This window comes from Euprymna scolopes, chromosome 10 (assembly GCF_053919585.1).
Source record: "Euprymna scolopes isolate OS-2025 chromosome 10, ASM5391958v1, whole genome shotgun sequence".
Classification (NCBI taxonomy): Eukaryota; Metazoa; Mollusca; class Cephalopoda; order Sepiida; family Sepiolidae; genus Euprymna; species Euprymna scolopes.
The window spans coordinates 26,169,046-26,194,980 of record NC_136491.1 but is presented as its reverse complement, the minus strand read 5'-3'; the positions used below and the strand labels follow the sequence as shown (position 1 = coordinate 26,194,980).

The following is a 25,935-nucleotide window of genomic DNA, read 5'->3' as shown; positions in this document are numbered from 1 at the left end:
CTTTGTTGAACACTAAATGCCATTGTTAGTTTGTGTAAAATCTTAGCAGTTCTTCATTCTTCTATTTCAGCATACCTGTGATTCTAGATAAATAAGGCCTTATTAACTGGTTTTCATTCATCTTCCGTGTCCCAAATCATTACAATTTATTCATAATCCAAAATGGACCAATTTCTGAAGCCATAGCATTTCGATGGTAACTCTTCAGCGCCTGATTCTGCAGACCATTGTACACATTGGCTGTATACGTTCAACAACTTCCTGAGGTCAATCGACTACTACCAACTAACAAAGTAGACTTTCTGACCAATTACATCTCCCATTCAGTGCACAAATTAATAGCAAAGTGAAACTCATATGAATCAGCCATCGCTAAACTCCAGCCTTCTTCCATCTAACATTGTTCATTCTAGACATCTTTTGGCAACCTCTAGGCAGAAACTTGATGAAACGATTGATGATTTTTTTTGCAGAAGCTAGATTCGCTTACTGCGGATTGTCACTTTGATGCAGTAATGTCCGAAGAACATCATGACCAAGCAGTTTGTGACGCTCTCTTAACAGGCATTCACTCTCGTACAATTCAACAATGACTCTTAGAAAGAACACTCGATTTGAAAGATGCTTCTGACTTAGCTCGTTATCTAGAAACGGCCCAGAAACAAGCCGAATCTTTTATCAACCTCCCACCATATGGCGCCACCACCGAACTATAAATGAGGTTTCTTGTTTTCACTGCAGTGAGGGGGGGGAGATGTTTCTTCTGCGGTAATCAACAACAGCCACAAATTAAATGCCCGCCCATGATATGGTCTGGAGAAGCTGCGGCAAGAGGGGGCATTTCCAACTAGTCTGCCGATCAAATCACTCCCCTAAGAAGGTGACTTCTTGTGAATCATCAATCACATCTGTTGTAACCACTGCATCACTTAATTGTCTGTCGAAACTTTCAGTGAATGGAATCATCCTGGAGGCTATGATGGATACTGGTAGCTAATAAAGTTATATATCATTAAACATCATCCATAAGTATAACTGGTTGATACAAACTTCTCGCAGGAAGATATCAATGATGTCCACATTCCTATTAAGTTGTACATTAGGTCACTGCTATGTGATATTAGCATATAAAGGGTTTACTTACCCACATTTCAAACTTTCAGTCCTTTCTTCTCTCTGCTCGGACATCTTACTTGATCACAACTTTCTCAAATTACATTCAAAGGTAGAAATATCCTTTGGGGTCACAAAGATCCCTTTTCTGTATGCACCGTAATGACATCCCATCTTGTTTCTCCACCACTATATGAACATTTATCATCTGATTGCAAACCTATTGCTACAAAATCTAGAAGACACTCACCGATCTATCAGCAGTTTATGCAATCTGAAATTCATGACCTTCTAAAAGACAGTGTTATTGAACCCTCTTGCTTTGCCTGGAGAGCACAGGTTCTAGTAATCACTAACAATCGGCACAAGAAGTGTCTTATCATTGACTATAGTCAGACCATCAACAGGTTCACGTATCTTGATATTTATCCTTTACCAAGAATTGATGAATTATACCAAAAGATCACTCGCTATTCCGTTTTTACTACCCTGAACTTGCACAACGCATATCATCAAATATTAATACAAGAAGAGAAGAAATTCACAGCTTTCGAAGCCTGTGGAAATCCATATCAATTATGCCATATTTTGTTTTGTGTAACAAATGGTGTATCATGTTTCCAACGATCGATAGACAATCAAATAAAACGTGAGAAGATTGCCGACACTTTTGCGTATGTTGATATGTGGCCGTAATATGATGGAACATGATGAAAACCTTAATCGTTTCTTAGATGTTGCCAAGAAGTATAGCATAAGTTTCAATGAGAACAAGATCATTATGTGAACTGAGAGTCACCCTCTTATGGTATGAAATGTTGTTTGAAGTTGTAAAACCAGATCCTAAATGCTTCTGTGCTTTGAGATATCTACCTCCACCACAAGATGCTAAATCACAACAGCGGGTTGTTTTCATATTATGCTCAATGGATTCCTCGTTTCTCAGATAAAATTCGACGGCTGAATCCTGCCTAGGTGATTTCACCAACCTCAAAGAAGAATTTGCGCATGCTTCACTGGCAACAATTGATCCCAACATACCCCTTACTGTAGAAACCGATGCTTCGGACTTTGCCCTGGCTGCTACTCTCGATTAGAACAGCCACCCAGTTGCTTCCTTTTTTCCAATCTCTTTCAGTCAGTGAGCAACATTATTCTTTGGTTGAAAATGAAGCACATGTCATCATCGAAGCTGTACATAAATGGCATCACTACCTTATCGGCTTTGCCTTTAAACTCATTAGAGACCAACACTCGTTAGCTTTCATGCATAAGCAAAATAATGAGATGGTAGAACGCTGGAGAATCAAACTATCAGCCCTTACATTTGATGTAATATACTGTCCAGGGAAAGATAATGCAATCAGACACACTTTCTCGAGTGGTCTGCTCCTGAACTAATTCAACCAGTCTATGAGACCTACACTTTTTATTGTGTAAACTAGGCTTCACTCGAATGTTTCATTTTGTACGTCTGCGTAACCTCCCTTACTCCATCGGGATGTTCAACGTACTATTAGGAACTGTTCCGTCTGTGCAGAATTAAAACTGCAATTTTTTTTTTTTTATCCCAGTAATTTTAAGCTTGTCAAAGCAACACAACCATTTGAACGCTTAAGTGTTGACTTTTATATAATAGTCAAAACTAATATCTATTAACAATTATCAACGAATATTCACACTTCCCCTTTGCCTTTCCTTGTCAAGATATGTCCTCGCAAGCAGTCATAAATTATTTCTGTCAACTATTTTCGCTGTTTGGCATGCCTTTTTTTATTCACTCTGACAGAGGTCCATCATTCCTTTTAACAGAACTAACCAATATTTTGCATAGAAAGAGAATAGTAACGAACCGCACAACCACCTATATATATGTATAACTTGCAAGAAAATAGCTAGGTAGAACGACTAAATGCCACATTATGGAAAACGATATCACTGGCATTGAAGTCACGAAGACTGCCGATTTCTCGTTGGGAATCAGTTTTGCACAATGTCTTATATTCCATTTCTTATTGTGTATTGCCACTAACGCTACACCTCACAAGCGTATATTCCAGTATCATCGGAAACCAACATCTAGTACCTCTCTTTCTAGTTGGCTTTTGAATCCAGGTCCGGTCCTAATGAAATGTAGCATACGGTCATCTAAATATGAACCCTTTATCGATGAAGTTGAATTGCTAGAATGCAACCCTCAGTATGCCCATGTTAGGCTTCCAACTGGAAGGGAGGAAACAATGTTGCTGCATCAACTTACCTCAAAGCAACAAAATGTAGCACCTAATACTAATGACTGTTATCTCACTGGAGACTTCATCTCTACAACCAAATGCCTCATTTGAATTGGGTGTATCTGAAGAACCTTGTGATACCCCACAGTTCGATACAATGCTCGATAAGAACCTATCAGAACTCATCCTTAGACAACAACGTATCCATTCCTCTCATCTAAGAAACAGAAATGCTTGAACTTTAACCTTTTGTATATCATGTCATAACTCCTCTCTGAACTCTTTCCACTCGGGGTGAATGTCATATTAGCATTGTTATTTGTGTAAAATCCTAGCAATTCTTCATTCTTTTATTTCAGCATGCATACCTGTGATTCTAGATGAATCAAGGTTTTCATTCGTCTTTCGTGTTCCAAATAATTAATCCGCCTCTAAAAAAAATTCAGAGACGTAATTTTATGTTAATCTAGTTTTAATCTGTGTTTATAAAATTATTGGAAATATATTAATTACATGAGGATTTGCTAAGAAATTGAAATGCATTCTAATGGATTTAATTCTGTAATTAAATTATTTTTTTCAATAGTATTGTAAAAATAATTTTATCTTGAACCATTTTCAATTTCAATAAGTATTAGATTAATAGTAAATAAAATTAATTCAATTTCTAATTAAAGTTATGATGACGTGAGATACACACACACACAAACACACACACACACACACACACACACACACACACACACACACACACACACACACACACACACACACACACACGAAGTTGTCTCATAATTTAGTTAACAGAAATTTGTACTTTATATTTTTAACTGCTTAAAAATATGTAAAAAAAAAAAAAATGCAATAGAAATTCAATTTTAATCCCGCATTTTAAGCAATGAAGTGAGTTTGATCATTGAAGTTTATCAGTTAGAAAATTATTTAGTCAGCATTAAAATATCAAATCTTTCAGTTTTATCTGTATTAAGAAATTCTAATGTGAAATGCTGTTCACACTTCAGAAGTCAAAGTGGCATTTGGTGAAAAAGATCCAAAACTGGTTTCCAGAACAAGTCTGCAGCCGATCAGTACCAGAAGTCAAAATGGGTATTTAATTTGGAATGATTTTTGCATTCTTTCTGGTTACTTTTTTTGTTTCTGTTTTTTTTTTTTTTTTTTTTAAATCTAACTTTCCAATGAGCATATTTATCTTTTTCTCATCCTGTGAAAAACAAAAACAAAATCTGTATATTTTTTTACATACTTATTTTTAAGTGATGCTGTAAGCTATTTTTGTACTGTGTAATGCGATAAACATAAAACTAAATATTTTCTTATTGTATTTCATTGACTATATTCTTAATCATAATTTTAGACCGATTTATGTCTTAAATTTGAAAAATAACCAAGAATTACTGAGCATTGACTTTTGACATTTAAAGGACTAAGAATGTTTAATAAAATTGACCTCTTTTCATGGTATGAGATAAAAAGAGAAATGACCATAACATTTTTTAGTTTTCTTCTGATTAAATTGTCTTCCTTTTATTTTTTAAAATGTGTGCTTTTATTTGAAAAAAATTCCTATTAACATAATTGTCCAAACGAAAACCAGGCTAACATCGTTTTCTCTCAATTTTAACGTATATATTTTCTTGGTTAAAGCTTTTTTTTTATGTTCAAGATTTTTTTTATGGGGGGGGGTTGCAAGAAAGCTTGTTGGATGATATTGATAGATTTTAATTTGAAAATTTATATGGTAGACTATTATTAGATGGCGACATTATTGATTGATGCTATTACTGAAATATTAAAAAATATAAAAACAAATCTGGTCTTGAAATTTTATTACTAGTAAATGATGCTATTACTGAAATATTAAAAAATATAAAAACAAATCTATGCTATTTGATATTATGGTCTTGAAATTTTATTACTAGTAAATGATGCTATTACTGAAATATTAAAAAATATAAAAACAAATCTGGTCTTGAAATTTTATTACTAGTAAATGATGCTATTACTGAAATATTAAAAAATATAAAAACAAATCTATGCTATTTGATATTATTATGGTCTTGAAATTTTATTACTAATAAATGATGCTATTACTGAAATATTAAAAAATATAAAAACAAATCTATGCTATTTGATATTATGGTCTTGAAATTTTATTACTAGTAAATGATGCTATTACTGAAATATTAAAAAATATAAAAACAAATCTGGTCTTGAAATTTTATTACTAGTAAATGATGCTATTACTGAAATATTAAAAAATATAAAAACAAATCTATGCTATTTGATATTATTATGGTCTTGAAATTTTATTACTAATAAATGATGCTATTACTGAAATATTAAAAAATATAAAAACAAATCTATGCTATTTGATATTATGGTCTTGAAATTTTATTACTAGTAAATGATGCTATTACTGAAATATTAAAAAATATAAAAACAAATCTATGCTATTTGATATTATGGTCTTGAAATTTTATTACTAGTAAATGATGCTATTACTGAAATATTAAAAAATATAAAAACAAATCTATGCTATTTGATATTATTATGGTCTTGAAATTTTATTTCTAGTAAATGAACATTGAAAGAAAGTTTTCCTTTAAATGATTAAAAATCTATAAACAAATTAATGTGAATTTTATTGAAATAACTATTTTGAGGCCAAATTCGAAAGAAATTTCAACATTGCACAAAAAAACATTTGTACCTTTTTAAGAGAAAAGGTTACAAAAAAAAAAAATCAAAATATGATATATACTTAATTGACTTGATTACAAAATAATATATATAAATATCTGAAATAGCTGAAAATCTGTTTGCATAATTAGCATACGCCAGTCCAAAAGATGTAAACAACTTAGAAGAGACTTTCTGTGAAGCAAAAAATGTGTAAGTAGTAATGTATAACCAAAGCAGCGGAATGCATCCGACGCCAGGGAAATCCACACTCAAATATGCACCCCTCCTCCTCCTCCCTTTTACTTTCTATTAAAAAAAAAAAAATTATTCGTTTTTTGTAGACAGAGTTAAAGAGAGTGGAGACATGATATGATGAAAAGTTAACAAAATAAAATCATTGAGGAATGCTAGTTTCACTTCTCGTCTGGGATTCAGGGCCACTAAATCAGCAGGTGGGGAGTCTACCATGTGCCTAAAACTCAACCTCTATTATAGTAGCAAGCTATCTGATTGTGTTTCCTCTTTGTGGTAGTTTGTTGTCACTGGTCACATCGTTAAAGGGTTCTGAGATGGTAGGTTTGGTATGTAAAGTTAAGTTGGAATTTACTTCGGTTAGTCAGATTGAGCTTACTTCCTCTCTAGTATGCATGGCATTTTTAACCACGGTAAACCACATGCGATGGTCCTGGTTAAATTTTCATAAGAATTCAGAATTTCACTACAGAAAACCAGCCTCTTATGGACCAGAGACTATTGCATTTGTTATAAAAAAAGTTTCTCCCAAATTTTTTTAAAGGAAAAGACTTAAATCGTACTTTTAGTGAATCTGTTATAATGTTGAAACTTTCACTTTCTCACCCAATGGTTGGGAGTTTGTCCGACAGAGGTGAATGAGTCGGAACATTTTACCAAATTGTTTCACTTCAGTAAGATCAAACTTTACAAGATAATCTCAGTGTGCAAATATTTAATCCATCATACATAAGTATTTTTAGAATGTTTTTTTCCTCTTAAACATGTTTAAAGTTGAAATTCCAAAAGTACAAAATTAAAGTATATTTTTTGTTTTACTTGCTTCTATTTACGAACCTTTATTTAATGCATACATTAAAGTTGTAGCAGTCACATATTTTCATGTAGTTTAGCCCATCGATTAATCAAATGACTTGATGTATGAATACAGTTTATTGGACTAATTTTTTTCTAAACATGTTCCCGCAAATGTTTTTCCCCCTTTTTCAAATGGTAGGAGTCTGACAGCATAAATAAATGGTCATGCTAAGGCTGGACCCATCACTTAGATTCTACTAAAATGCATGACGTCCCACTATTTGTAAAGATTACTATCGGATGTTTTTTTTTCTCCTTCATTTCCTTTCAGTTCTATCAAAATAAGATTTTTTTCTTTTAAACAACAAACTTGTTGTATACTCCTGTGAATCAGAGAGATACTTTATCTAGTCGTTTTGAATATGAAGTAAGAGAGGCTGTTGACCTCAACTAAAACTTTAATTACAATGGTTATGGATACCCAATCATCTCAACAAGGTCATCCATTTAACCGACTATTAGAAATCCTTACAACTTATTGAAGTCGGTCAAAATACTTCAATTAAATATTATTGATGCATTTGTTGAAACCGTATAAATGATGTTAGTCTGTAAAAATTAATTGAATATCGTGAAAATCTTATAAATATAAATTCCTTATCTTATGTTCGATTTCCCTGTTATAATCATCCAACCTAACACGAAACATTTTCTGTTATGATTGCAATTTTGTTATTTGCATGCTCTTATGTGTGAAACGTATGCTAACCGGAAATGTCTGTAAGCAGTACTCAAGTTGTCTTCTGTACAAAAGAGAAAATTTTTTAACAATCTCCAAACTTGGACATAATCTCATTCCGCATGATTTTTCCCCCCTCCCCCCACTGTGGTTTCTGAATGTGTTGTATTGAGAGACATTAAATACATTGAATTAGTAATGACACTGGGGAGAGGGTTGTCAATTTTTATTTGGAGTCAGGTTTTTTAAAACCTACTCTTAGAGTCAGATATTTTTCAATTGGGTTGGGGTGGACCTTTCTCACTAAGTAAGCCAGTTTAGCTAGTGTCAGCCATTCCACCATGAAATACAATACTGGTTAATCATAGATTTATCTCCATATATAATAAAATGACAGCAGAAATTCTCATCTGAACCAAAGTATTGTAGGTTTGCAACAACAGATACCACATACAAAGTCAATACATCCAGGCTATCAGCCAATATCCTATGTAGCTTTCAAACACCATTTAAGAGACATTCAGTCATGACATTAAAATGTTTCATTGCATCCTACGAGCAACGCCATCACAATCACAACATTTATAGAGGAAGGAGTCTCTATTTTTCTCTCTAAATATTTAGTCCTAGCACTACTACCAGTTGTCACCAGAACAAATTCTACACATTCCACAGATTCTATTATTACACAGACTGTAACTGGCTATTACCTACATAAACCTAACATAATCTTTCCATTTTCTGATTCATAAATAATAAAAGCTCCCTTACTAAAGTCCATCCATTCTTATTGGCTAAGCTCCAAAAATTCTCATATTCCAGAATTAAATTCTTCGCTTATTAAACGAACGCTTACTCATATTAAAATATGGCATCACTAAGACATATTAAGATGTTTTCATCAAAATAACAAATGAATTGACCAGCCCTCACGATCGACTTTCCATACGATTGCTGATGTTTCAAACCGACGTATATGTGTAAAATACATAAATGTTGATATATTTACGCAAACACTATTTGTTTTTCCATTTTTTTTTTCTTTTAAAAATCTGGCTATAGTTAGCAATTTGGCCTTTTTTAGCATTTTTTCTCAAATATTTACCTTCAGATATTTAGTCGTGTATGGCAACCCAATTAGTGTCAGCTATTGGACACATTTACCCTTTAAAAGGCTATGGGAATCATTGCTTAGATCTGCAGCAGTGTTTTTTAGTTTTTTTTTTTTTTCTCGTGACACAATATTGACACGTTAGGTGAAAACACAGAATAATCACTGCAAATAATCAAATACCCATGTTAAGAATGGGTTTATAGATATTAACGTTGTTACTTCTGCACGGTATATTCATTTTGCCCATTTACTGCTAATTTACTGGACCAGCACTGGCTCACACTAACAACCGTAGTTTAGTTGTTTTTTATACAGGTGATGTGGGGGGGGGCACGCTGGTGCACGGGTACTGCTAGTAATTAATATAGTTAAATGTGGAAATAAGATATTCTATACTTCTTTCAATTAATATATGTATGCATCTAACCCTTTATAAATAAAAAACATGCACATTTAATTTATTTATTTTAAAATCTGAACAGAACTTTGATGTTGGTCTGTAAAAATGAATTGAATAATGTGAAAACCTTGCAAATATAAATTTCTTATCTTATGTTTACTTTATCGGTGCAATATAATCATTCAACCTCCACCCCCACCCCCAATTAATATCTGACTCCAGAGTTGGTTTTAAAAGACCTGTCTCCAACAAAAATTGACACTCCCTCCCCGTGGTCATTACTAATTTAATATCTCTCAATACACACATTGAAAAAACGCGGGGGAAGGGGTAGGAGGCATGCCAAACACGTGTGTCCATCTTAACCCCCACCTACCCCCAAAAATGCACATTGAAAATTTATTAAAAAAAAATCATTATTTTTTAATTTTTAAATGGGAATGTTTTTTTTTTATTTTTTTTCATGCTTACTTGAAATTATTTTTTACAAACACAAAAGAATGCAGACTTAATATTTTATTAGCATTATTCATATACTTTTTACTTCTGTAATATATTTATTAGTTGAATAAATTGTACAAAAATCTCAGAACAAATATTATCTACTAGCAGGACCCGTTAACCGGCGTTGCCCGGTAGTACCCCCCCCATCTTCCATGTAAAAGATTAAAGTACAGTTAGTGTTGTTTTTGTAGTCCAACCACCAATCTCCTCATGGTAAGAACGGCAATCAGAATTAACATCCCCAACCTACCTATGTTAAGAACGGCTTTCGTAATAGACATCCCATTTTGTGAGTGTGGGTGTCATTGGTAAGAAATTAGCCTGTAATGTAAGGTATGTAATAATAAAAACAAATTTAGCTTTGTGACCTATTTGGTTAAAAAAAAAAAATTCAATAATAGTTATAATAGATTAAAGTACGCACAAGTAGTTTTAAACTTCGATGGTATTTTGCATTATGATGTATTTGTGTGACAAAATGAAGAAAGAAACATTTAATAATAGTTAATCTCCGTGTGAGTTATCCGGAAAGAAAAATCTATAAAATGTAAGTAAACCTCTATAAAGAAACGTAAATAGCAGATCTTACCGGTTCCAGCACGAAAAAGAAAAAAAAAAGAATAAAAGAAATTACCTGCATTAGCGAGCCACGAACGTATGATGGCAGAAGGAAAATGAGATGTAGGAAAAACAAAGAAACTTTATCGGTTGGACCATAGTAAAAGTGCGACAATTGGGTGCATGAGATAACAGTATTTCTACGTAAATGTGTGAATGAAATGAAGTCAAATCTCTCTCTCTCTTCATTATGAATTCTCTGTAACCCTATATCTAGCAAAAAGGAATAAAGCGGGCAATTCACAAGTAAACAATTATAAGTTAACAAATATAAGTTAAGAGTGTTAAACTAAAAAATAATTTTATTTTAAAAATAAAAACTTTGTCACAAATAAACAGAAATCAGAACTTTTTATTGTTATTTCAAATTTTGAATGTCCGTTTCCAAATACAAGTATCAAATAAATAAATCAGTACCTTTTGGTGTTCGTATCATCAAGAACCATTGTTTCAATTTGTGTGCTTATCTTTTGAGTATTGTAACTCGTTACTGGATTTTAGCTAAGCAATATCTAATGTAACTTAAAACACGATTTCACATGTACATTTAACTATAAATTGCAACGATAGCAAACACAAATATAAAATTAAAATGTATTATGCCAAACTTGTCTTCAATGTTTCCTTACAAAAAAAAGTTTAAAACAAAATAACACTGGGGAAAAACTTATAATTTAAGGTATAAAAAAATGTCCAGATGTTATTTTGAATTGTTATAATCCGTTTCAAGGATTCAAGAAAAAATAAGGAGGAGATGAAATCCTGAATATAAAAAATTATATCCTAAAAGTTATGATATAATAAAATAAAACCAGTAGAGATAATAATCTGTTTATTGTTTATTTATGGAAAAGTGTAATATCCTTGAATCAAATTTTTTTTTGTTTATTTGTGAGGAATTCTGTTTTTTGTTTGTATGTGTAAATTTTTTCTAATTGTTGCTTGTTGTGGATTAAAACGAAATAATTTAATTTTTAAACAAAAAAAGTCTATTTGTTATACCTTTTTGGTATTTGAAATGTCAACTTTTCTTTGTAAAAAAAAAAAAAAAAAAAAAAAAAAAAGTCAAAATTTAAATCTCTAAAACTCACTATCAGCATTATCCTGCATGAAGATAGGATTATCATCCAAATTCCAACCAAAGTAGGGTAGAAAATGCTCAGTCAACATATTAATGTACTTGGTTGAATTAATTCGACCTTGCAAGCGAACTATATCCTCGCAAATTAAATTCCTTTAATCTGTTCTTGACAGAAGAAAGAGACCACTTTTTAACAAGATTACACTGTTGTTGGATTTGGGGATCTGTTTCAAATCCGTTTCTTAGGTTGTGGATCTTGATAGCATTGTTTTCCCTGTTAGATATAACTCTATTACGACCAGATTTAGGGGCATCATGACCAGTCCCATGATCTTTCAAGATCTAGAAAGGAATTTAGAAGAAGATTCCACTTTGGAAGTGGTTTGGATGATTGATGAAGTTGACCGCCGCGTATGGGATATCTCGACAACTTGGATTTCTCTGTGACCTAGTGATTGGTTTGGAACATGCTACCCACAATGGCACACTTTTCAGTTCAAGCACAACGGACATGCCTGATTGCTAATGCTGCAACAATGCTGAGGAAGTAATTGATAAGCACATCTCCTTCAACTGTAGTGAACTTTAGCTGTTCTAAAGATAACAGCTTGTATATTATCTCAAACAGTTGTTGGTGCTGCTGGATGTTGCTTACATGATTGATAATGCCGACCCAGTGGAGATAGCTCAAATGGGGGATTTTATTAAAAATTATGCCCGATCTGTATATGATTGACTGCTCCTGCTGTTTGTCATATAAAAACATGTAAAGTTACTTGAATCAGCAGGAACTGAATCAGACATTTAGTCATGCCGGATTTTAGGTGGACATAGGGGGTTTACTAAAATTGTACGACTAAATGATGTACGATTATTTGCTTCTGCTGCTGTTTTGCTAATAAAACAACTTCGACACAAACAAACTACTGGGTTTATCAGCGCAAAATATTGTAAAAATCTATTGTGGTATTATTAAAATAGATATTAAAATGAATTTATTCACAAGTTTCAGTTGAGAGGTTATTTTTTGGCAAATATATTTTTAGATTCATAAAAAATATTTATAAAAATAAATTATTTAAAAAAAATATTCTCTGTTAAGGCAGATAGTAATTAGATGCATAAGTATTTATTTACATAATCGACTTAAAAACTGAAACAATCCCCCCCCTCCAATTCTGTGTGCCATTTCTTTTTTTTTTTTTTTTTTCGTTTTTTTTTTTTTCATTAAAAATCTTTGTAAAAAATAAACAAGTTTATTTTTTTAGATTAGTCGTGCTTTGATTTTACTAATTATGTACAGTTAAAAAATAAACACGATTTTATGCAATTAAATCTTAAAAGACAGACAATTATTTGGCACATTGTATTGGAAAAAATAATTCTCAGTTATTAACAGTTTAATTAGTCAAAGCAACTTCGACAGTTTCAAGTTTAATTTAAAAAACAAACGAATAAAAAAACAAGCAATAGTCGATGATAATAATAATAAGAAGAATTTCTTCTACTTTTTACAAAGATTTTCTAGTGTTACATTGTTATTGTTACATTGTTATTGTGTGTTACATTGTTATTGTGTGTTACATTATTATTGTGTTAAAAAATTAAAATTTTAAAGAAAAAAATCACTTGTAAAATTTAATTTGCCCCCCCCCCCTCCAAAAAAAAAAAAAAAACTCTGAAAGTTGTGACTGTGACTACTTTCGTTTTGCTTTTTTATTTCAACAATAAAAAAATAAAAGTGTTTATTATTATTTTTTTTTTCACAAAGATTAACAAATAAAATAAAAGTGGCACACTGGGTTGGAAAAAAAAGTCTCAGTCTTTAAGAATTTGCCCAAAATAATCGCAACTAAGTTGTTTTATTGTTTATTTTAATAATATTTTTTTTGCTAATGGACTCAGTAGATCGCCCATGTTAGAGGGAATATTTAATAAAAATCGTGAGTTTTTTTGTTTTTTTTTAGTAAATATCTTTTTAGATACAAACTTAAAAAAGATATTTGCCAAAAATAACCTCTCAAAACTTTTGAGTAAATTTGTTTTATTGGTTACTAGCGGGGGTACCCGGCGTTGCCCGAGTGTTTGTTTCCGGGACGGAGGGGGGGGAGTTTTAAAAAATGTTATGGTAGGTAAGTAGGAAGGATCAAACCCGGAGTCATGAGTAAAAGTAGGAAAATAAAGTGTGAAAAAAACAAAAAACATCTGCAACGTTAACAGTTCGGCCACCAAGAAAAGTCCATTCCAGTTGTATAGGAAAAAAAAAAAAAAAAAAAAAAAACGACTACGGTAGGTCGGCGCGAACGTGAAAATATAATGTGAATTGTCCAGCACGCTAACCACTACGCCACAGAGCACTGCAGCTTAGTTTAGTGATTTTAAATAACTTCACATGAAAGAACTACGAAGCCAAACCGGTGTTCTCTTCTTAACTGTTCCTTGTGAACGATCCCCAAACGGTGTTAAGTGATGGCAGGGGGAGGAGGAATTTATTAGAGAGAAAATATTTTACCACTTCCATTGATCTTAACCGATTTTGGCCGTGACTTCTCGGCAGAAAAAGTATAGAAATCTAAGATTATCGAGGAATGTGAGAAATAATAAGCCTATAACATACCTCAGATATTGTTCTGCCGTTTGTGCATATTATATTTGCATGAAATATCTTGATTTTTAATCCTATTAAGGTCAAAATCAGATGGGAAAAAATGAGTTCATTTTATTTATATAGAGATTACAAGATTGTCTTATATTTTACGCTGACAGACCCAGTCGATTGCCTGTGTTAAAGTTTCTTTAATCATCAGCAGCGGCAATTAGTTGTACATTGATTGTACATAATTTTTAGTTGTACATACACAGGCGTCGAAAAAAAAAAAGTCCACACTTGTAATTTATCAAAAATTTTAAGTTTAAGCTGTTCATATTTGACTTTTAATTGAAATATTCTAGTGTTCACGTCAATTTAAAAAAATAATTTCAAATTGAGGAGGCAAAAAGAAAGTCCGCACAATGGAAAATTGTTATTTGAATATAACTTTAGGATTTTAATGCAACACAAATACAACAGGAACACAATGAACTAGTTAATATTTAATAGCATAGTCCTTCTGCATTTGACAGCATGCAATCTTTTGGGAATTCCTTGAATTAGACTGCAGCAATATTCCAGGGAAAGGGCATCCCACTTTTCTTTAATTTTTGTCCAAAGTTCTTCCAAATTTGGAATTTTATCATTGCGTAGCTGTTGCTTGATGTAATGCCATACGTTTTCGATAGGATTGAGGTCTGGAGATTGTTCTGGCCAATCCAAACACTGAATATCATGCTCTTCCAGGAACCTCTTGACATTGCCAGCTGTGTGAATGGGAGCATTATCCTGCATGAAGATGGGATTATCATCCAAATTCCGACCAAAGTAGGGTAGAAAATGCTCAGTCAACATATTAATGTACTTGGTCGAATTAATTCGACCTTGCAAGCGAACTATAGGCCCTGGATCATTGGTACTAATAATGCCCCACGGCAAAACTGAACCTCCACCACCTTGCAGCATTGAAACTGAGCACCTAGGATTAAATTCTTCATCTTTCCTCTGACGGATGTACTGCCTACCATCACTGCCTAGCCTATTGAACTTGCTTTCATCGCTAAAAAGCACTTTTGACCAATATGAAGACTCATGATCTTCATTGCATCTGACGAAGTCCAGACGGCACTTTCTGTTCTTTACAGAAATCATTGGCTTGCGTCTTGCAACATATCCTCGCAAATTAAATTCCTTTAATCTGACAGTAGAAAGAGAGCACGTTTTAACAAGATTACACTGTTGTTGAATTTGGGGAGCCGTTTCAAATCCATTTCATAGGCTGCGGATCTTTATATCATTATCTTCCCTGTTAGAAGTAACTCCAGTACGACCAGATTAAGGGGCATCACAAACACTGCCGGTGTTTTGGTGCTTTTGCACAGTCTTTCCTACCGTTTTCTCATCACATTTCAATCTGAGGACGATTTCTCGATTGGATAAACCAGAAAGGTGGAGATTAATGAGCTCCTGATGATCACTAAAAGAAAGTCATGGCATATGGACTAAATGTAACGTTGTATAACCTGGAACAACAACAATTACGATTAGAGATGCTTTGTTGCCTATTGGTAGATATTTTAAACTGATTTACGGGCGATAATTTAAGCTAGTTTTAAGCGAATTTGTTGCTGCGAACTTTCTTTTTGCCTCCTCAATTTGAAGTTATTCTTTTTAAATTGACGTGAACACTAGAATATTTCAATTAAAAATCAAATATGAACAGGGAAAATTTTAGAGGAAAAAAAAGCGAATCAAATGAGGTATAAAGAGTTACATTAAATTTAGCATAAATTTTCAGTTTTTGAAAAAAATTACAAATGCGGACTTTCTTTTTGCCGGTACTGTATTTAGTAAAACCGCTCAAATGGTGATGTGGATGAATTATCTGATGGAATTGTGTGGAGTCTTTTTCTTATTGAATCTGATTTTATTCTTCAACCTTGTGTATAGGTAGATTTTCATTCTATTTTTTATTTTTATTTTTTTACATTAAAGTCTTGCCCTCATCATTTTTCGATTATAATGAAATTAGGTGTGTTACTATTTCTAAGACTACATGTTATTTACATGTTTCACACTAAAAGACATAAGTAGTTTATATTTGTACTAGCATTACAGCCCGGCGTTGCCCGGGTGTTTGGAGGTGTATGTTGAGCAAAAAAAAAAGTGGTAATAGGAAGGCAGGCTCGAACCCGTACCACAAAGGAGGAAAAGAATGGGGGGGGCCTGACGTCTTTGCTGTTACGACCACCGCTATGCCGGAAGTGATGTGGGTTTTAATTAAGGCTAGACAATCAAAAGAAGAGGATGACTTTCAAAAATATCGGTGAAAAAAGCGACCTCCCCCCTCTAGAAAAGTGCTCAGTTGAAGATGAAGATATTAATATTTTTAGCCAATTTTTCGATATTTGTCGTCTGAAAGGTCGAACTTCAAAATGATACTGATCTTGTAAAAATCTATCGCCTCTGTCGAAAGTTTTAGGCAGACATGCATACATATATACATTTATATATTGGTAACTCAAATTTTCGACCCAAACCGATTAAAACGCTTGCCCTACCTCTGAATATCCTTTATGTAAAATTTCAAATGTTTAGACCAGAAATTGTCTGAGTAATTTGGTAGAGACCGAAGCGATTCAATTTTTTTTAACTTTGACCACTATTATGACCCCTTAACATTTATTGTTTTGGGCTCAAATCAAGTTAACCGATTACAAAGATTTTCCCAAATCTCAATACGTTGTATATCAAATTTCGAGTCTGTAGACTGAAAATTGACAGAGTTATTGTGTAGGAAAATCTATACAGACACACACACACACTTTTATAGGTATATAGATATATGCCCCCCCCACCTCTTTTAATCAAAAGTTTGACTTACAAACTTAAAGCTATGTACATGTATTTGCTATATTTAGAATTGGAAATAGTTGTTTTAAATAATATTTTTATCGTTGTATTTAGATTTTACTCTGAAAAATCAATTTAAATATAATTGAATGCTTTTTTTTCTGTTGTTTATGACTGAATTCAGTTTTTGTTTGAGAAAGAATTGTGAATTCATTTCTCTATAAAGTATATATGAATTTCGTTGTAAGAATTTGAATAAAGTTCTACTTGATCAATCAATTTAAAAAAAAAAAAAAAAAAAATTTAAGCATAAAATATATTTTTCCAGATTCTTATTTTTATCCTCAAAAAAAGAAAGAAAATCATTAAAAAAGAAAACTGCAATGTTAATAGATATCTTTGTGTTATGAAAGACTATGAATTTCCTATGAAGACTATGAATTTCCTATGAAGACTATGAATTTCCTATGAAGACTATGAATTTCCTATGAAGACTATGAATTTCCTATGAAGACTATGAATTTCCTATGAAGACTATGAATTTCCTATGAAGACTATGAATTTCCTATGAAGACTATGAATTTCCTATGAAGACTATGAATTTCCTATGAAGAGAATATTCTACATTACTTAGATCGGTTTTACTTTGCTATTCCCATATTTACTTTGCTATATTTTGACTGGTTTAAGCTATTTTGGATAATTATCAGTAATGTAGTGCTAGAAACCTGTACAAGAACCAATGTCTGTTTGGCCAAGGATGCATAATGAGCAAAGCAGGCCTCAGTTTTGGCAGATATTTGTGATTTTTATGCTTGTTTGGAAATCCATCCATATTAAATATTATGTTCAGCTCTTCTTATCTATCGTCAGGAAAAGTTTTGTAAGAATACCAGATTGCAGTCTGCATATTAAAGTCGGTATGTAAAGTGTTTTGGCTTGATTCTTGGAAACGACTTAGTATTATTTATGTTCTAAAAAAAAACAAAAAAAAAACAGAAACGACTTTTATTATCTGTAATAACATGTATTTTAGTGAGTGGGTTTATTTTTAGGCCTGTTAGTGTTATAAGATTACAACTGCCTACTGGTATTGTCTACTGTGTGTTTGGAAGAGTGCACACATCATGCCCATTGTGGCCACACAGGCCTACTCTCTCTCTCTCTAACTCTCTCTCAGCCTAATAGTCTTTATTGTTCATCAAACCAACCTTTTTTTTTCTTTCTAAAGCATTATTCCATTTAGATTTTAACCACAACTTGGAAACTTTCGACTTTAATACATGAGAAAGTTATCATCAACAAAAGGTGTATGTCTTCTGTATAATCTCTATATTAATAAACTTATGAGACACCTTTGTGTGTTTGGGTTTCTTGCCTCAACCTGACTTTGTGGAATTGTTAAAGAAGTGTTGGATTAAGCGTATCACTAGGTGTATCAGAATTTTGGGGGAATTTTTGACACCCCTAAAACGAAACTGCGAATAAAATATAAAAAACGCGTAATTTCTCATTTAAAAGTGGGTTGTTTATTTTCTTTATGGATTATACTTCCAAAATAAACTATTAAAGTTTATAAAAAGTAATAGAAATATTATTTTTTATTTTTTAAAAAACAATAATGAAATCAATTGGATTTTACGAGTTAAGTATTTTTCAATTTTCAAACTTTAAAAATCTATCAAAATTTTTCTATTGATTCAATTTTTACGATATTTTCAGGGTCAATGTGAAATTTTATGCTCTTTCCAATAAACCGAATATAATATTTTAGACAAACGTTTTTTTTGTTTTTTTTTTAAATTCACGCCCCCCCCCCATTTTTAAATGTCTATTAAAAAGTAAATAATTAATTTACTTACCAAAGTTTTATATATCACAAATTGAAGATAAGATCAATAAATAATATATTCAAATTTAAAACGAAAAAAAGTGTTTTTTAGAAATTTACATGTAAATCCAAAATTTAAAACCTTTTTATTTTAAAAAAACATGTTTTTTTTTTTGTTTCTTTTTGTTTTTTGTTTTTTTAAATGAAACCTTGGTCCTTACTCCTTTAATTGAAAAAAAATTAGGGTTTGACTTACATTTTTCAAGTAGTTATAAGCTTGGAAAGACGGGGGTCGAATTATTCAATATTTTTTCATGCATTCGTAAGGTCAGTTTCTGACACACCTAGCGTATCACGCTTGACTAAGATTGTTGAACATAAAATGTTGAATTTTGACAAAAAATTGTTTTATTAATTAGAAATGATGTAAAATTTCCACTACTTATGATTACTACACTATAATCCCATTGACTAATGTACACCCATTATCCCTTATCCTCGAGTGTCCTCTAAGCCTTGATAAATGGTGACTCCTATGAAAAAAACAAAAAAACAAAAAAAAAGCAATTTTAATAACGTCCAACAAAATATAGATAATAAATGGAAAAAAAATGTAGATAATCATCACCATCAAATCAATTCATGTGAATATTTGGTCCTGGATATGACCTTAAACTATATCCAGTGGTGAGGCCCCAGCTTGCAGGCTTTGGGGAGTGTTGAGCCACCCTTTAATTGCCATTGCTCCCAGGTCCACTCTGACCCGGAATGGTAGTACCTGTTAGGGTCCCAACTATGGGTTAAATAGAAACCGACTTGAAAACAACAAATATATTCTATTAAAAAATTTTTCTTCAAAATCTTTGCATTCGGAATTAAATAACCTGAAAAGGGTTGATATGCCGTAAAACAAAACCAACCAACCAAAATTCACGTGGATAACTAATACATCATTTTAAAAGTGAGTTTAAAATCTGAAATAATTACAATTTTGAAAAATTGAGAGAGAAAGGATTATGTAGAAAAAAAAAAAATCCAATTGAAGAAAAGCAAACTAATGCTAATTTCTGATGCATACAGCATATAGACATTTTGGTTGAATATTTAAAACACTTTTTTCATTTTTGATCGCATTTTTTTTTAACGTTTCTGGTCCTCTCACCGTTTATGTTCTCGTGTCTTGTTTTATCAAATTTATTATTCCAGATTTTAAACTGGCATCTTTTAATTAATGATAACAAAAATGTTACTTTTTTTTTCTTATTTATTCTCTATCAATCTAATTTCGTGATAAGGAAAAATTAAACAAGAAATTAATGCAACTTGCACCAATTTAACTGAAATACTAGATGGACTTTATTTTTTTACTTTATTAGTTACCATTTATCAAGGCATAAAGGCCACTCGAGGATAAATGTTAATGAGTTTATCAAGTTAACAGTGAAGCAACAATATGATGACTAGTAATGATGGAACTGGGCAAAATTTGGATTATTTAAGAGGACCGCACAACAAGAATTTGTTTAGCTTGGACTTGAAAGCGACTATTTTAGTCAGCTTAGAACCAGTTCCATGGTATTATTTTCATAGGCAGGTAGTTCTAGAAAAGAAACTTTGCTCATGGAAGCTTCATTTGCTTTAAGGTATATAGAGGAAGAACAGGAAATTATTGACGGGTTGTTATTAGACAAGTTTTTTGTTGTAAATGTTTTATGGGGGGGGGCTATAAATAAGATTTTACTACTCTTGCATCTACTGTGAAAATAATGACAGAGCAGAGAAAGACTAGCAACTTCTCTAGGAAGTAACTGTAGGCAAGAGAAGACGATATCGCCCACTAGATTTCAGAGTTGTTTTGTACTTGCCAAGGCAGAGTAATTCAGAGTTCTTGTTGCATTTTTTTTTTTTTGATTTTGTAACAACTGAGTGATCAGAGACAGAGCTGTGAGTTAGCAAAGTTCATCATCGTCGAGAAAAGATGAAAAAGACTTGCAAAATGTCTGTCAAAATTAGGTACACAAGTAGATTTGTTAACAAGCTGCATTAGATCATAAACAAGAGAAAAGTTGTGACAAAACTTCCTTTAATCGTCATTTTTATTTTGAGTGGACTTGCCATTCAACATTGTGGATATTAAAATCATCACAGACATGAATGCTAGCAGACGGAATCTTTTTTTTTACAAAGGAGTCATCACTTATCAAGGCCCAAAGACCACTCAGGGATAAGGGTTAATGTAATCGATTAGTAGTGTAAATTGGATTACTTTAGGGGAGTGCTCATCAAGAATTTGTTTACGTTGGACTTGAAGACAACCCTATTGTAATCAGCTTGAGAGCAGGCAAATGAGGAAGAGTTCCACAAGTGTGCAGAATTTTGTCAGATTTTCTCAATGACAGTAACCTTATCGGTGAGGATACGATAGAGCAAAGATGAAAGTGGCACTGTGTGTGAGTGCAACATGGAAATGCATATAAGGGAAGTTAGGGTCCTTACTCCATGGGAAAGCGTCTGTGATGTAGACGCGAATTCTATGACGATGGCCATCTTGTATAAGGTTTCATGGCTATTCAAAAGATAAATATTAAAAATTGAAAATGCTTCTCCTCAAATTATCGGCTTACCTAGAAAGAGCATCATTTTCAGAAAGGAGAAATCTAGTAAGTGGAACTTAGAATTTCAGTGCAGATAAATTTGTTTTATTCTAAAGAATCATTAATTTTCTCTCACATGTAAAACGACGAAAGTCTAGTAGGATTGGCTGAGAATCAGGACAAAAAGCAGATAGAATTGTCAAACTTTAATAAAATTCAAATAAAAAAAATTAAAATGATATTTTTTAGCAAGATCTCTGAGGGATTAGTGAAAAAAATAATTGGTATGTCTTGTCTAATAGAGCTCCATTATAAAAAGGAAAGAAATTGGTAGGCGAAACTTAGAATTTAAGGGTAGATAACCATTTTAAGTCTTTTTTTCTTCTGAAGAATCATTTATTTCCTCTTGCATGCAAAACGACCAACTATCAAAGTTTAGGATTGGCTTGAACTGATTTTTTTATTTTACTATTTGAAAAAGTGAAAAAAATAAATGTCTTATCAAATAAAAACACTTCCTGTTACTTAACGTTTGCATGCATATATATATATATATATATATATATATATATATATATATATATATATACACACAAACAAACTTGATAGATCAGTTGGATGTAGGGTGTTTTTCAGAGTAATTCCAGATGTAATTACAGAGAAATATTGACATTTATGTGGAAAAACTCAAGAAGCAGCAATTATATTTATTTTATTAGTCACCTTGCAGAATCCTCAAATGCGACTGAACATCTGATTTCACTCATGAAAACAGGATAAATGTTCATATCTGGGTTTAATTTATTATTTTTTTTTAAGAAAGTCCATTTTTATAGCCATTCAATATATTCTTTTAATCCTTGATCTTATCTAGGTGATGGTAGTCAGTCCAACTACAGATTCAAAATTTTACATGTAGGTGCGAATCTACTATTCTATTTTAAATTGGTCTTGCATGCACATTCAGTAAATGAGAAGTTATAAGTTAACTACTTGGAATTCTTCAGAGAGTTACTGTGACAGAGCACATGGCAATGAAAACATTGTGACAATAACAACCAAGATAACATTTGGAGATCAATAAAATGTATAATTTTTTGAAAATTTAAATCTTTAATCTTTCACACTGTGAACTTAATTATCACAAGATTTTGTAACCCCCCCCTCCCCCCAATCTGATGGCAAGTATTGAAATCATTAATAATTTAATTTTGATAGAAGGCTGTATCAGATATTATTGACTTTCATAAACTAAACTGTGTTGCTAAATATAAATATATTGACTAGGGAAATTAATAACCATCTGTCTATCTGGTCGGGCTCTTTGTCCGGACCAACGTTACTCTCTCTCTCTCCAGACTTCCCTCTCTTCCATCAGCTGCCTGAGATCTCCAGGATCACAGTTGGCATCATGTGCAATTTTAAGGATGTACGTAGATCTAGGTCATCCTATGCTCGTGCACCTGTGCCATGGGGTCCACTGCAATACATTTCTCACCAGCTCTTGACCAACAAATCGTAGATGTTGCTCCTTGATGGTAGTAGATATGGCAGGTAGGTTGCCATAAAGTTGCTGCTTCGTGAGATGATCTTGCCAAGATACATTTAACACTGTTCATAGCATACGGCTGTACATGCTGTCTAGCTTTCTTTCCAATCTTTTGGTGAGTGTCCAGGTTCTAACACTGTAAACAAGGATAGCTGGCCTTCGGGTCAAGTGTTTTTCCCACTCCACGAACATTTTATGCCAATTAATTCAAGAACTCTTTCTAATGAAATCGAACTTTATTTTCTCACATATACACACATACACACAAAAAAAAAAAAAAAAAAAAAAAAAAAAATGCACACACAACATACAGAAATGAATATACAAATTGTACATAGTTAAATTTTACATTGAACGCTAGGGTTATTAGTTAGATTAGGATCCACAGAGTGATTGAGGTATTTTGGTAAATGTTGCCAGTCAAGAGTAAGACTTCAAAGTCTCATCTGTTACATAGTCAAAAAGACCCTGTACCCTCCCCCTCCCAATTTCTTGTAGGGCCTTGTGCCTAATTTTGTTGAATTGAATTTTTTGTACGTTTTTTATGTTCAATTTTTTCTTTCTCAATAAAATATATAAACAAGATCAAAGTGTAGTATCTGTTCTTCAGATACACAGTGGGTTCGCAAGCGGACATATGGAATTTTTGCAACTTCCCCAAATGACTATAAAACTTAGAAAAGTGCAAAGTTCAGTTTCTGTAGTATCAAAAAATGGTATTATTTATCTTCTAAAAATGATTATTGATCAAGATATGCCAGCTGGAAGCTTGCGAATTTTGATCGTTCACAACCTTGCGATAACATAAAAATTACCAAGCAGCAACTTTGGGTGTACCTGAGTAATTGTCAAAAATTTCTTCCAAAACCTCTGTACATGTCCCATAAGTCCCCGAAATATAAGGCCAGATGTCTAAAATTGAATTAAATGCGAAAAGTTGGATCTATGGTCAGCTATTGGGCCTCTTTTGTGGGATTTTCCGGAAAATTTATGACACAGATTAACAGTTTTTTCCTTAAAAAAAGCCCGAAATTTTACCCCGGTCTGTACACTTTCACCGACGATTGCAAAAAAAGCCCGAGATAAAAAAATTTATGCTTCACATATAAGAATCTAGACAAATAACACTATCATAATCCAATTGGACAAAAAAATTCACTCTCGGGCACCATATTAATTCTGACGTAATAAAAAATATTGAGGATACCCAATTATTGTAATTTTGTGTATCCAGCAAAAATCGTCAAACGCGTATATTCATATAACTAATCAAATTTTTTTCCACATATATGACCCATACCACTTTTCCTATGTTTTTGGGGTGTAGAATCCAAATCTGGCCTTTAAAACACCTGAAACTTAACTGTTTTCATGATAAATCCAAATTCTAGCACATCATATGGTGAATTGGTATGGGAGAATCCTTCGCATGCATCTTCCTCGTCTTGTCGCCCCGTGATGCTACTGATGGGAAACGAAAACAGAGAGAACCTTGATATCGTTACAGACATCCAGAAAGAGAGAAAGGATTGTGAATTCATTGTCCAACATCACAGCAAACCGGTGAATATCAAGGTCGATGCAACTATGTCTATGATTGATGGTAAGATGCATAGTCTTATATCTGGTTTGGATGGGGCATTTTGTTGCTTGTGTACATACAGTAAAGAACAATGTCATGATTCTGTCTGTATCACCACTGGTTTAAAAATTGATCGTTCCTTGGAACAAACACTAGCCCTCTGTGAGAAAGGAATCCATCTTCCAGAAAACCGAAAGGTTGGTGATTATGATGATCTCAAAGGTATCACCCAGGATCCTATTACCATCGAAGATATCAACAACTTGCATCCTCTCCATAATTTGCTGAGATGCTTTGGATGGATCTTCAAGATTTGTTATCATGCCATGACATTATTCATGGTCAGAAGCAAAGATGGACGTATCCAACCGTATCGCTAGAGCATTGGCATTTCTAAAACAAGCGAAGGAACAAATCCAGACCAAGGTAAAGGAAGAGACATCAATCACCATGGAGAAACCTGATCCAACAGGTCACCGGGGTACGTCTACGACAGGAAATGTGGCGTCACTTATGCTCAATACTAGCAACAGAAGGTTGTTGACTGATGGAATTGATAACACCGAATTGAAGTTAAAGATTGACCGCATTATACTTCGTATGGCGGTTATTCTAACGATAAACAACTCGAACAAGAACGTCAGGGTTGCTGAATTTCAGGAGTTTTGCCGTGAAACATACCTTCTTGTCAATAAGATATCGTGGATTCAAATCAGTCCAAGTGCACACGTTGTTCTTGGTCACAGTGCGGAACTTATTGAACAGAACGACGGCAAAGGTTTGCTGAACTTTACGGAGTGTGGCATTGAAGCAAATAACAAATTCCTGAGGCAGTATCGAATGAACTATGCACGGAAAACAAGTCAATTTGACAATTTATCCGATTGTATTAACAGACTGTGGGATAAAAGCGACCCTATGGTGTTGAAAGTATGTGAACGACTACAGTGCACTCATTGTAAAGGAGCAGGTCACACAATACGAAGCTGTGATGAGTTGAAGGAAGCACTTCATCAATGCAACAGCGAATATGAAGCACTAGTTGCCTTCTTGTCTTACTGATTCTTTTTATTTAGGGTCTATTTTGTTCCAAGTTACGTTATTGATCATTCTATTCATAGTTCATTATGTTTTTCAATATTGAATTACAGTGCGTATCGAATCGTTATTACATAGCTGCGGATTTATTATGAACTTTCTTGCAAATTCTGTTCAAAAACGCATTCTTAGGCCTTTTACGTCGAAAAACCTGTTTCCCGGAATGTTGACCCGATTTCTCAAAATTAGGGGTTGAGGCACCCAGACTCCCAAAAATTTGAAAATTATGCATGTAAAATTGACTTCTCTACATTCCACGCCTTGTACGGTTCTAACAAGCCC

General features: G+C 32.8%; 1 protein-coding gene across 2 annotated transcripts in view; it reads left to right on the top strand.

Annotated features, from left to right (window-relative positions):
• LOC145285876 (uncharacterized) overlaps nt 1–25,935 on the top strand; it is a 221,672-nt gene that overhangs the window by 51,178 nt on the left and 144,559 nt on the right. The window contains exon 2 of one of the 2 annotated variants that reach the window (XM_080134325.1): nt 4,370–4,454. The exons of the other annotated variant lie outside the window; for it this stretch is intronic. The gene's annotated coding sequence lies outside the window, so the exon portion shown is untranslated. The remainder of the gene's footprint in view (nt 1–4,369; nt 4,455–25,935) is intronic. 2 annotated transcript variants of the gene reach the window in all.